This window comes from Schistocerca americana, chromosome 1 (genome assembly GCF_021461395.2).
Source record: "Schistocerca americana isolate TAMUIC-IGC-003095 chromosome 1, iqSchAmer2.1, whole genome shotgun sequence".
NCBI classification, from domain to species: Eukaryota; Metazoa; Arthropoda; class Insecta; order Orthoptera; family Acrididae; genus Schistocerca; species Schistocerca americana.
The window spans coordinates 720,800,050-720,813,339 of NC_060119.1; the positions used below are offsets into that span (position 1 = coordinate 720,800,050).

Here is a 13,290-nt window from a genome sequence, read left to right on the forward strand (position 1 = left end):
TTTTAAAATGGGAACCCCCATTTTTATTACATATTCGTGTAGTACGTAAAGAAATATGAATGTTTCAGTTGGACCACTTTTTTCGCTTTGTGATAGATGGCGCTGTAATAGTCACAAACCTATAAGTACGTGATATCACGTAACATTCAGTGCGGACGGTATTTGCTTCGTTATACATTACCCGCGTTAAAATGTATGCCGCTCGGTATCCTACATGACATCTTCCAAGTATCCGGACCGTTCGCCGGATAGTTACGTTATTTAAGGGAACAGGAAGAGTTCAGACACATGTGAAACGTCAACCACGACCTTCAAGATGGTTCAAATGGTTCTGAGCACTGTAGGACTTAACTTTTAAGGTCATCAGCCCCCTAGAACTTAGAACTACATAAACCTAACTTAACCTAAGGACATCACCCACATCCATGCCCGAGGCAGAATTCGAACTTGCGACCGTAGCGGTCGCTCGGTTCCAGACTGTAGCGCCTAGAACCGCTCGGCCACCCCGGCCGGCCACGACCTGATGCCCAAGTAGGTGTTTTAGCTGCTGTCGCGGCTAATCCGCACGTCAGTAGCAGACAAATTGCGCGAGAATCGGGAATCTCAAAAGCGTCGGTGTTGAGAATGCTACATCAACATCGATTGCACCCGTACCATATTTCTGTGCACCTCGAATTGCATGGTGACGACTTTGAACGTCGTGTACAGTTCTGCCACTGGGCACAAGAGAAATTACGGGACGATGACAGATTTTTTGCACGCTTTCTGTTTAGCGACGAAGCGTCATTCACCAACAGCGGTAACGTAAATCGGCATAATATGCACTATTCGGCAACGGAAAATCCACGATGGCTGCGACAAGTGGAACATCAGCGACCTTGGCGGGTTAATATATGGTGCGGCATTATGGGAGGAAGGATAATTGGCCCCCATTTTATCGGTGGCAATCTCAATGGTGCAATGTATGCCGATTTCCTACGTAATGTTCTACCGATGTTACTACAAGATGTTTCACTGCATGACAGAATGGCGATGTACTTCCAGCAAGAAGGATGTCCGGCATATAGCTCGCGTGCGGTTGAAGCGGTATTGAATAGCATATTTCATTACATGTGGGCTGGTCGTAGAAGCACCATATCATGGCCTGCACGTTCACCTGATCTGACGTCCCCGGATTTCTTTCTGTGGGGAAAGTTGAAGGATATTTGCTATCGTGATCCATCGACAACGCCTGACAATGTGCGTCAGCGCATTTTCAGTGTATGTGCGAACATTACGGAAGGCGAACTACACGCTGTTGAGGGGAATGTCGTTACACGTATTGCCAAATGCATTGAGGTTGACGGACATCATTTTGAGCATTTATTGCATTAATGTTGTATTTACACGTACTCACGCTGTAACAGAAATGATAAGTTCACAAAGGTACATGTATCACCTTGGAACAACCGAAATAAAGCGTTCAAACGTACCTACGTTCTGTATTTTAATTTTAAAAACCTACCTGTTACCAACTGTTAGTCTAAAATTGTGGGCCATATGTTTGTGACTATTACAGCGCCATCTATCACAAAGCAAAAAAAGTGGTCCAACTGAAACATTCATATTTCTTTACGTACTACACGAATATGTAATAAAAATGGGGGTTCCTATTTTAAAAAAAACCGCAATTGATATGCGTTTGACCTATGGCAACGCCATCTAGTGGGGCAACCATAGCGCCATCTGGTTTCCCTCTTCAAGCTAGAGAAGTTTCGTTCTTTGCAGTTTTTTCGTTTGGCGCTTATTTCGTGAGATATTTGGCCCGGTAACGTTCAATGGACCACCCTGTATATTTCCGAAACTAATAAACGGAACCGAAGAAACTGCCATGTATGTTCCAAAAACAAAAGAAAAGAGCATCAAACTTAATGTGCAAGTCTTGTGGAGTTGCGTTACATCTTGGAGAATGTTTTGCTGCCTTTCATATGAAAGAGAAATACCAAGTATCAAAGACAATGCAAACAAACATACACTCCTGGAAATTTAAATAAGAACACCGTGAATTCATTGTCCCAGGAAGGGGAAACTTTATTGACACATTCCTGGGGTCAGATACATCACATGATCACACTGACAGAACCACAGGCACATAGACACAGGCAACAGAGCATGCACAATGTCGGCACTAGTACAGTGTATATCCACCTTTCGCAGCAATGCAGGCTGCTATTCTCCCATGGAGACGATCGTAGAGATGCTGGATGTAGTCCTGTGGAACGGCTTGCCATGCCATTTCCACCTGGCGCCTCAGTTGGACCAGCGTTCGTGCTGGACGTGCAGACCGCGTGAGGCGACGCTTCATCCAGTCCCAAACATGCTCAATGGGGGACAGATCCGGAGATCTTGCTGGCCAGGGTAGTTGACTTACACCTTCTAGAGCACGTTGGGTGGCACGGGATACATGCGGACGTGCATTGTCCTGTTGGAACAGCAAGTTCCCTTGCCGGTCTAGGAATGGTAGAACGATGGGTTCGATGACGGTTTGGATGTACCGTGCACTATTCAGTGTCCCCTCGACGATCACCAGTGGTGTACGGCCAGTGTAGGAGATCGCTCCCCACACCATGATGCCGGGTGTTGGCCCTGTGTGCCTCGGTCGTATGCAGTCCTGATTGTGGCGCTCACCTGCACGGCGCCAAACACGCATACGACCATCATTGGCACCAAGGCAGAAGCGACTCTCATCGCTGAAGACGACACGTCTCCATTCGTCCCTCCATTCACGCCTGTCGCGACACCACTGGAGGCGGGCTGCACGATGTTGGGGCGTGAGCGGAAGACGGCCTAACGGTGTGCGGGACCGTAGCCCAGCTTCATGGAGACGGTTGCGAATGGTCCTCGCCGATACCCCAGGAGCAACAGTGTCCCTAATTTGCTGGGAAGTGGCGGTGCGGTCCCCTACGGCACTTCGTAGGATCCTACGGTCTTGGCGTGCATCCGTGCGTCGCTACGGTCCGGTCCCAGGTCGACGGGCACGTGCACCTTCCGCCGACCACTGGCGACAAATCGATGTACTGTGGAGACCTCACGCCCCACGTGTTGAGCAATTGGGCGGTACGTCCACCCGGCCTCCCGCATGCCCACTATACGCCTTCGCTCAAAGTCCGTCAACTGCACATACGGTTCACGTCCACGCTGTCGCGGCATGCTACCAGTGTTAAAGACTGCGATGGAGCTCCGTATGCCACGGCAAACTGGCTGACACTGACGGCGGCGGTGCACAAATGCTGCGCAGCTAGCGCCATTCGACGGCCAACACCGCGGTTCCTGGTGTGTCCGCTGTGCCGTGCGTGTGATCATTGCTTGTACAGCCCTCTCGCAGTGTCCGGAGCAAATATGGTGGGTCTGACACACCGGTGTCAATGTGTTCTTTTTTTCCATTTCCAGGAGTGTATATGAAACAAACATATTTTGTATTTGTTTACGTAAGTATATCTTCGAAATTTCATTAAAGCAGGGGAACAGGGTTGAGAACTTACGAGAACTAACAATGAGATAAGTAAAACGTAACAATTTGTAATCTTCCGATAGCGTCAAGAACGGCTGGCGACAAGCCAAGTTTTCCGAATTAGCGCTGCCGGCGCCAAGCGTATAAATTTGTACGAGACTTGCAGACGGCAAAGTGTTAAACTGTGGGATACTTCACACACCAGCAGTGCGGCATTATTTAGCTTTATATTAAAAATTAATGTTAAACCGGTCGCGTCTACTTGCTACGGAGATGTCAGTGGTCATTTTTTTATGGACTTGTAGTCCGGGGTGATATGTTACAATACAGCATCACCGGTCTATTGCGGTCTAACTGTGTTGGTGAGGCAGTACATTTCCACAGGGCAGTGACTGCGTCACTGCAATTCACTTTGGAGGTGTGGCGGTGATGGTGATAGTACTACATGAGTCAGGCAGAAAAATTTTGCCTAACATGGGCAGGTGAAGGTGTCAGTGAGCGTGTAGGATAATATCGACTGGGACCATTAATCCTCCTGCGGGAAGCATCACCGAGTCAGTGCATTTTTCCTTAAACGGTGCTTTAGTACTTATTGCTCACTGAGGACAGCTATAACGATTCTTCGCCGGCCGCGGTGGCCGTGCGGTTCTAGGCGCTGCAGTCCGGAACCGCGGGACTGCTACGGTCGCAGGTTCGAATCCTGCCTCGGGCATGGATGTGTGTGATGTCCTTAGGTTAGTTAGGTTTAAGTAGTTCTAAGTTCTAGGGGACTGATGACCTAAGATGTTAAGTCCCATAGTGCTCAGAGCCATTTGAACCATTTTTTAACCATTCTTCTTACTTTCTTCATAGCTTTTGCGTTTTCCTTCAAACCGTGCAATGACTGCCTCTGCGGATGACTATGTAACATCCGAAACGTGCGATTGTTAGAGGTCTTCTTGGATGGAGATGTAATAATTAACCCAAAATATTGATATCTACTTGAAGACACCAGGAGCATCTGTTCGTAGGTGAACAAATTGACGCAATTCATTTTCAGCGAGTCGCCTATAACGCGGGCCTAAGGACTTGGCGGACTCCGTGCGAGGGCGCCGTTAGCGGTGGTTTACCTGGGCCAGCGCACACGCAGCCGGGCCATAATCCACGTTAGGCGGTCGTTAGCCGCCTTCCTGCAAGTGACGGCGCGTCGCGTCGGAAGTACGCCTTCCGGACGCTTAACTACGTTAGCGGCGGCGGCCCGGTTAATTAGGCTGAGGGGGGAGGGGGGGGGGGACGAAGCTGTGGAGGCTGGCCTGCGGGAACATCGCTGATCTCAGCTGCACACACGGTCGGCCGTTGACTACATCGACCAAAGTACACGTCATCAGAGTGGTATACAGGGCGCATGTTAAAACTTACGGCTACTTTGTGGTCAAAGGTTTGAACGGAGCAAAAACAAGATTCCCTAGAAATTACACAGTGTGTTTTTGTTGTCCGAATGTCTTTAGCTGAACGAAGAGTGATATATGGACTAATAATTGACCAGCGTGACGTCTAGTTTTGCATGGAAAGAAAATCTTAATTGTAGTCAGGGTAATAAGAAGAAAGTAATGATTTGAGGGGAAATGCAAATATCTCACGAGCGGGTGCTACGAGCTGTAACGAGGAATCGGAAACATCATCTATTCAGGTCCTGGGAATTTTGATTGGTGTGATAATTGATTTGTAAAATGGCTTTCTTCAAATCAAGTACTAAATTTAGGACAATCTGAGAAAGGATGACGCTAGCAAAACGAATGAGGTATCAGTAGTAAAATATTTCATGGTTTCGGAACAAAACAACAAAATAAAAAAAGTAGAAAAGGCTCAAATGTTTTGTGAAGTCGTTTGTTTGAAAGGGAGGAATAAAATAATTACAGAAACATTTGACTCGCCCCTGAATGACGGCTGGAATTAAACATCAAACGAGGTGCCGATTGAGAATTTAAAGTTCCCTGTTTAACTCAGGATCTTAGAATGTCGAAGAGTACTAGGGGCTATTTGATGTATATGATTTAGACCATCATTCAAAGGAGCGTCAAGTATTGCTTTAATTAGTTTCATTTCTTACTTTTAGACGAAGCATTCCACAAAACATTTGACCGTATTTTTTAAAAAAAAATTTATGTGTGACTGGTTTCAGCGTTCTCTTATTTCGTATCACACAGAAAAGCCACCGAATCGAACAACAAGAAAATTATCGTTCGAAATTCTGATTTGTTTATATTAGAAAAAAATTCGTAAAATGAATAATGTTATGTATTTGCCGTATTTCTCTGTATTTCTGCAGCGTCCTACTTTCTGCCGATTTATACACATAAGAACTGTGAGCCTCTGAACTAATGTGAGCATCACGCATTTCCTCTGCCATAGACCGTCACTTATAGATCGTAATAGTATCCATGCCATAGAATGGCTTCATACATTGCAGTCACTGCGATCATCATGGTCCAATGCCCATTACAAAAGCGAAACATGGTTCTTAATAAGGTATGTGCTTCCATGCTGGCCACAAGGTTAGTGAGTAATTATTTTCGTGGTAGGACGTTCCATTCGTCCATCAGTGCTGTTGACAATAGCTGGATGGTCGTCGGCGCATGTGGACGTGCTGCAGTACGTTTCCCTAACTCATCCCACATATGCTCGATAGGGAACAGGCAGGCCAGTCCATTCGCCTCGTTTCAAGACGTCTTTTACCTGCGCTGTTCGGTGCGGTCCCCCATTGTCATACATAAAAATGAGTCAGGGCCGAATGCAGACCTTAAAAGTCGGACATGTCGAAGGAGTATAAGTAACACAACAACATTGACTGGTGAATGTACCATGTTAAATGATTTTTGAGATCAGTACTCCCGTGCAACATTATGCCTACCCACACAGTATAAACTACAAGAATAAAATGACCATGTTCGACAGTGTTCCCTCATATGGTGAGCACTCCGTCGTCAGGCCACGAGTGGCCTACCGGAACCATCCGACCGCCGTTTCATCCTCAGTGGAGGATGAGGATAGGAAAGGCGTGGGGTACTCTCGACCGAAACCGCTACTATTCGGTCGAGTAGCTCCTCAGTTGTCATCACGAGGCTGAGTGCACCCCGAAAAATGGCAACAGCGCATGGCGGCCTGGATGGTCACCCATCCAAGTGCCGACCACGCCCGACAGCGCTTAACTTCGGTGATCTCACGGGAACCGATGTATCCACTGCGGCAAGGCCGTTGCTCATATGGTGAGGGAACACGCAATGCACCCAGGAAAGCTGTCTTTTCAGGGGCACATTCGGTCCTGACTTCATATCTGTGGAAGGCAGCGGGCGACAGCATCGAACAGTGCCGGTGGAGGAGCTCTACGAACGAGAGTCCATTTCGCAAGTAGACTGACCTGTTCTTTCCCCCGACTTAAGCCCCTTCTTTGTATTCATGTGGTTTACGGAACGTTCTGAAATAGAAATGCCGCCAAATATATATTTTGCCTATGCAGTTACCATTGCGCAGTCTTAGTTGAACTGCATTTTCTGGATACGTATCAATCTCAGCAGCTACTTTCCTGTTTGTGATCCTTTTATTACAGGTAACAAACAGCCTTCTCTACTGAACTCCAGTTCCTGTTACCGACCGTAGGATGGCATTGTATTTTCATTTGGCGTCAAGGCGATGTTTAAATCCCCGTCCGCACATCTGGTTTAAGATTTCACTGATTTACTAAATCGCTTAAGACGATTGATGGATGGTTACTTTGAGCACGAGACGTCCAGTTTCCCTCCCATTCTTGTTCAGTCTAAGCTGCTGTTCTGTCTCTGATTATCTTGTCGTCGAGGAGACGTTATCCGTTCTTTCTTTCCCCCTTCCTGTCTATGACTGGTTGTCTTGCAGTGTTGTTATCAGACAAAGGAAGTCGGTTAGCCGGCGTGACACTATAAACACTAGCTACAGACACGCAAATTACTTATAGATATGCGACACCAGAAAGTGGCCTCGTTAAAAGTTTGTAAGTTTCTAGATTATAGAAGGTCGGATCATAACAATGATTACAAGCAATTTCAGTCATACTCTGGTACAAATGAAAAATAAATGGCAAAGTTTATTTATTAGGAATTACGTGAGGAAATCAGAACTGTAAATAATGAACGTTTGTATCGGAATGTTGTTATTTTATCAAACACCTCTACAAGAAAGGATCTTATTTTCATCTTTTTTTTTTTTACTCTGAGGTTGCGCTCCGTTCCCGAGAACTTATTATATGCTACCACCACTTCCTCATTTCGCCGCAGATCTACTTACAACAATGCTCTGTACTTCTAAAACAGCTTTCCGAAGTTCTTCGTCCTCGTAGCATGGCTTGTAACACCATGTCGAGGAACGTGACATCCCAGAAAATCGCTACTTAGAAGGATCACTCACCGTCATTCGGCAGTCGCGACTGCATTATCCTCATGCAACCCACTTAATTAGACCAGTATGCCTCAAAATTTCTTTCCATCGATTCAAAGCGGTTTCCGTTCGCTGACCGCACGTGGCCGTGGAGTGCGAAAGGTGTCTCAAAGAAGCTTAGTGCGCCCTCACCAATTTCGCGAAAATAGAAATTTCTACATCCCCAGCACGGAGTACAGCTCACTTGTCTGTCCACGCACTAATATTCTAGGTCTGGCAGATCAGTGTTAGCAGAACACGCATCCCTCAAACATCTTTTAAAATAAATTCATCTTTACAGACATACAGTAGACGGAAAATAGAAATGGAGGTACGCCTACATTCATTCAACCTACCGTGCTTCGTATTTACGTAAGCACAGGATAGGGAGGGTACGAATTTAGGTTAAATACCGTGAAAGAGATCAAACGGATATCTTCCAAAGTTTTACCACACTATAGTGCGCCTGTGATTGTCCAAAATAATTTCATATTTACTTGAGTTCATTTTGGCGTCGACCAAAACTAACTAGCAGATAACAGCCACAGCCCATCTCACTACCGCCACTACCCACTAAGATAAATGTCGTTGTCTCGGCAGCGGCCACATTCCTTCCCGTCCATTTGACAAGCAGACTACAATAGGAGGTTTATAATTTTTTATAATAAGTTTCCTTTAATTTCCGTCTATGTTCACAATTTTGTTCTGTTTGACAGATTACCGGTTTCGGTCTTTAATGACCATCATCAGATCTGCAGCAAAAATGGGACAAATATAAATACACTCGCAAACTGTATACAGCTTAAGAACAATACATAGAGCATATTGAAAAGTAGTGCTGACAAAATTTACATTTGTGCGCTTTAGATGTAAAGAGGCATACCTGTCTCATAAAAACAAAGTCCTAATGCACTACAGCCATAGTGGCATAGTGAACTATTAAATGCGGAATCAGCACCAGCATCGTCAAATACATAGAAATTACATCACATGCACAAGTCATGTTGTCAGTAAAACTACTGTTTAAAACTAGCTGCCGTACAGTAGCCACCAGATGTTTGTGTAGTAAGTTGACCAGATGTTGCTAATGTCAGCATACACTATTTTTCAATAATTAATTGAAACAGCGAACATACAATAGTTAAAATCTGTAATAAGCTTATAAAATATAAAAAGTGTTACAGAAGTAAAAAGCAATAAAAAGAACACGACAAAGGTAATATTGTTAAAAAGACGACGAGTTAAAAACAATGGTTGACATAAGCTCTAGGGCCAATATTCAGGGCAATAACATAAATATTAAACACCGTTGATATTGTACCGGGTAATATAAACATCATAAAACAAGTCGCTAAAGGAGTCATAAATAAAAAGAAATATAGATCTGCACATAATCAGCGCCCTCTGTTAGCGCTAACGCCAGTGGTTGGAGGAACGTGACCGGCAGAGGGCCCCTCGTACCCTGCGGTACTCCGTTGCAAGAAAAGAATGATAAAATTCCGTGATAGTGCATGATCCACATTATTTGATTAATGCAGTCTATGAAATGAATAAAGAAGGAACAAGAACCTACTAGAGTCATGCGTAAAACGTATGAAAACAAAGTAAATATGCGATATACTCAATACTAGGAGAACTTGCGAACACACTATAAATAACAGAGGCGTGGAGTGACTAGGGTAAAACATTATCAAATAAAGCAAAGTAGGCATCGGGCACAAAATCGTTCTGCCAGTTAAGCAGTTTGTCTGGCTCTCTATTTTTTGTTTTATAAATTTCAAGTTCCTCCAGCAATTTTTTCGCTTGGTTCGAATTCCTCTGTTACTTAAATACAAAATTCGTCAAATCCGTTTTAATGAACATATATCTAATTGATCTGATGGAATTACTTTTCCTGGAGATATATGAGTTTATCTTTATCTTCGATGAGGATAGAAGCTGCCGCAGCCAATTAAAATTTCTGCCACGGCCAGGGACTGGGGTGACCCGTGCGGCTGTGGTAGCCACAGTGCTACCGTGGTTAGTAAGCAGGAGACCCAGCTGTGATACAAATTTGAATTCATTGCTTCAATTTCTAACCTTATCGAACTTCTCTAATTGTCATGTTTATATGAAAAATGCTGTTCTTCTTAGTTCACATTGCACACGAAATTCCAGTTCTGATTGCAAATAGGTGGTGTTAATTACTGATCTTTTATAAAAATTGTCAATAAAGGTTGTTTAAATTTTCAAAAAATCATTACAGATCAAGTCTATGCTAATGCCTCCTGAAAAATCGATCTTTCCCTGACTTCTCTACATGAACTTCAGCCGAAGTCCTCTGGAACAGTGAATGAGTGTGTGTGACGATTGCCTTGTACGTTATTCGTAAGAGGTCAGTGACTCTCATTACTGAACCGAATAGACCTACCAGTTCGATGATTTGTTTAGCGTTTTTATGACATATCCATTTCATAATAACATATCTGACAGTGGAATCTAGCAGTTGAACTCCAATGATTTACCATTCCTCGTTTGACATTCTCAGTACCTCAGATGAAGCCAAGCCAGCTGGCGCAGATGTATTCGTTAGGGCGGCGGGTCAAGTCACAGATTACGGCTTATCTCGATTTCCCCACACGGCTAAGGGAAATACTGGAATGATGCCTTTGAAAATGATACGGCCAGACTCCGTCCATACCGTTCGTCGATCCGTATTTGTGCTCCTTCTCTAATGACCTCATCGTCAGGACACATTAAACCCCAATATACCTCTCTTTCTTCTCCACTGAATTATTTATTCCAGGAAACAACAAATTTAAAATCTTGTACCAATGCGTTTTGCACTTAACAAAGCCCCAAATACATAATATGACACAACCCAGAAGACACTCAGGGGTGGGGTGGGAGCCGTCAGAGTTGTTTTCGACCCATTGTATGCCAGTTAATAGTAACCAATCAGAATAAGTGCCTATAGAATATGGGTCTGACAGGGAAATTTTTCTCGTGTACCGAGCGAGGTGGCGCAGTGGTTAGCACACTGGACTCGCATTCGGGAGGACGACGGTTCAATCCCGTCTCCGGCCATTCTGATTTAGGTTTTTCGTGATTTCCCTAAATCGCTTCAGGCAAATGCCGGGATGGTTCCTTTGAAAGGGCACGGCCGATTTCCTTCCCCATCCTTCCCTCACCCGAGCTTGCGCTCCGTGTCTAATGACCTCGTTGTCGACGGGACGTTAAACACTAATCTCCTCCTCCTCCTCCTCCTCCTTTCTCATGTATAGTGGAACTGGCATACCGGACAGGCGAAATTCAGTCGTTGTTGGCGCATGATCCTCTCGAAAATCATTACTAAAGCCCTCGCTCGTCTCCATCCAGCAATTGTACCACCACTTTTTTTTTTTTTTCAAGCTAATAAGCATGTGGGCGTTCGAGTATAAACCAGTGTGGGCGCTGGAACATTTTTCGTGAGCGATCCTGGAAACATTCCCCATGCTGTGGCTAGGCCATATCTCACAAGGGAACCTCCCCATCGCAACCCCGTCAGATTTAGTTACAAGTTGGCACAGTGGCTAGGCCTTGAAAAACTGAACACAGCTCAATCGAGAAAACAAGAAGAAGTTGTGTGGGACTATGAAAAAAATAAGCAAAATATACAAACTGAGTAGTCCCTGCGCAAGATAAGCAACATCAATGACAGTATGAGCTCAGGAGCGCCGTGGTCCCGTGGTTAGCGTGAGCAGCTGCGAAATGAGAGGTCCTTGGTTGAAGTCTCCTATCGAATGAAAATTTTACTTTCTTTATTTTCGCAAAGTTATGATCTGTCCGTTCGTTCATTGACCTTGTTATTGAAGTCGCGAGCTATATTTGCTGGATTCATATTGCCCACGGAATACATCTCACGTATTTAATGCACTCTCGTCCAAAGTAGCGAACAGTCAACTGCCAGCCAGGGGGCCTCGTTAGCAGGAATACTCTCTCTTCCGTGCGCTGCAGTCGACTGGCGTTTGTTTCGATGTTTGTTTAGGTGTAGCCTCCCCATACTACGGCGCAGTTACCTCGCATCGGACGGACGGACGGACAGATAATAATTGCCTGAAAATAAAAAATTAAACTTTTCACTCGAAGGAAAACTTGAACCAAGAACCGCTCGTTCCGTAGCTGCTCACGCTAACGACGGGACCACGGCGCTCCTGAGCTCACACTCTCCTATCTTGCGCATGGACTGCTCAGTTTGTATATTTTGCTCATTTTTTTCATAGTTCCACACAACTTCTTCCTTTTTTCTCGATTGATCTGTGTTCAGTTTTTCAAGGCCTATCCACTGTGCCAACTTATAACTAAATCTGAGGGGGTGCGATGGGGAGGTTCCCTTGTCAGCAATATCCTTCCTTCCAGTAACACTAGTCCCTTAACTCTCACAGGAGAGCTTCTGTGAAGTTTGGAAGGTAGGAGACTTGGTACTGGCGGAAGTAAAGCTGTGAGGATGTCGTGATCGTGCTTGGGTAGCTCAGTTGGTACAGCACTTGACCGCGAATGGCAAAACTCCCAACTTCGAGTCTCGGTACGGCACACAGTTTCAATGTGCCAGGAAATTTAACTTTTTTGTCCTCGCGGCTCACTGCGATGGCAGTGTGCAACGTCGGCCACAGGAGTATAGGGCCCCTCTGGCGTCTGGCCTAGAGTGGGCCGCAGCTGGTGCGCGCGCCGGCGGCTGACGGGCAGCTGGCGCGGCCCGCGGTCCCTACTGCGGCGTAATCCGGCGCCGGCTTAGCGGCCTCGCGCGCCTCCATCACTCTCCCGCGAGCCTCCGCAGCAGATGCGGGCCGCCGTCTCGCTAAGCCGGCCGTAGCCGAACGCTAGCGACGCTCTGCATCTCAAGACGCTCTCGGCAGTGGATGACTGCAGCTCTGCTGATTTCTCCTCAATCCAATCCCATCTTATCTAGGGTTATATCATGCCAGATAGGAATCACGTCGAGGTTCTGTCAACCTCGGCAACCATTCTCAGCAATTAATTGCTATACCTCACCTAATAAACGTTTGCATATACAGTACGGTAATAACATTTACAGCCACACTCAACTGCGTATTGGTCAGAACTTCCCATACGTAATACAATGCATCGCCTTTGATTTTCCAACATTATTAGCGTGAGATCCTAATCGTTTCGTCAACACCACGACAGACAAATTCTTACAGTGACACTGTGAATACACTGCGTTGAACCTTACTCTCATGTTGCAGCTAGTTATCGTTACCCTACACGACTGTGCATTGTCCGATGTCATATTCAGCAGTCCTGCCCTGACCAGTGTTCATAAGTTCACAAGACGAAATATTTGTGATACCCATAAATGTGCCCATTGGTCACTTTGGAGTGCTGCAAGCGTTGTA

The 13,290-nt window shown here is 45.5% G+C and overlaps 1 pseudogene; it reads right to left on the bottom strand.

The window, feature by feature from the left end:
• Positions 1-6,611: 6,611 nt before the first annotated feature.
• On the bottom strand, positions 6,612-6,729 carry LOC124555533 (annotated as a pseudogene).
• Between the last annotated feature and the right edge of the window lie 6,561 nt (positions 6,730-13,290).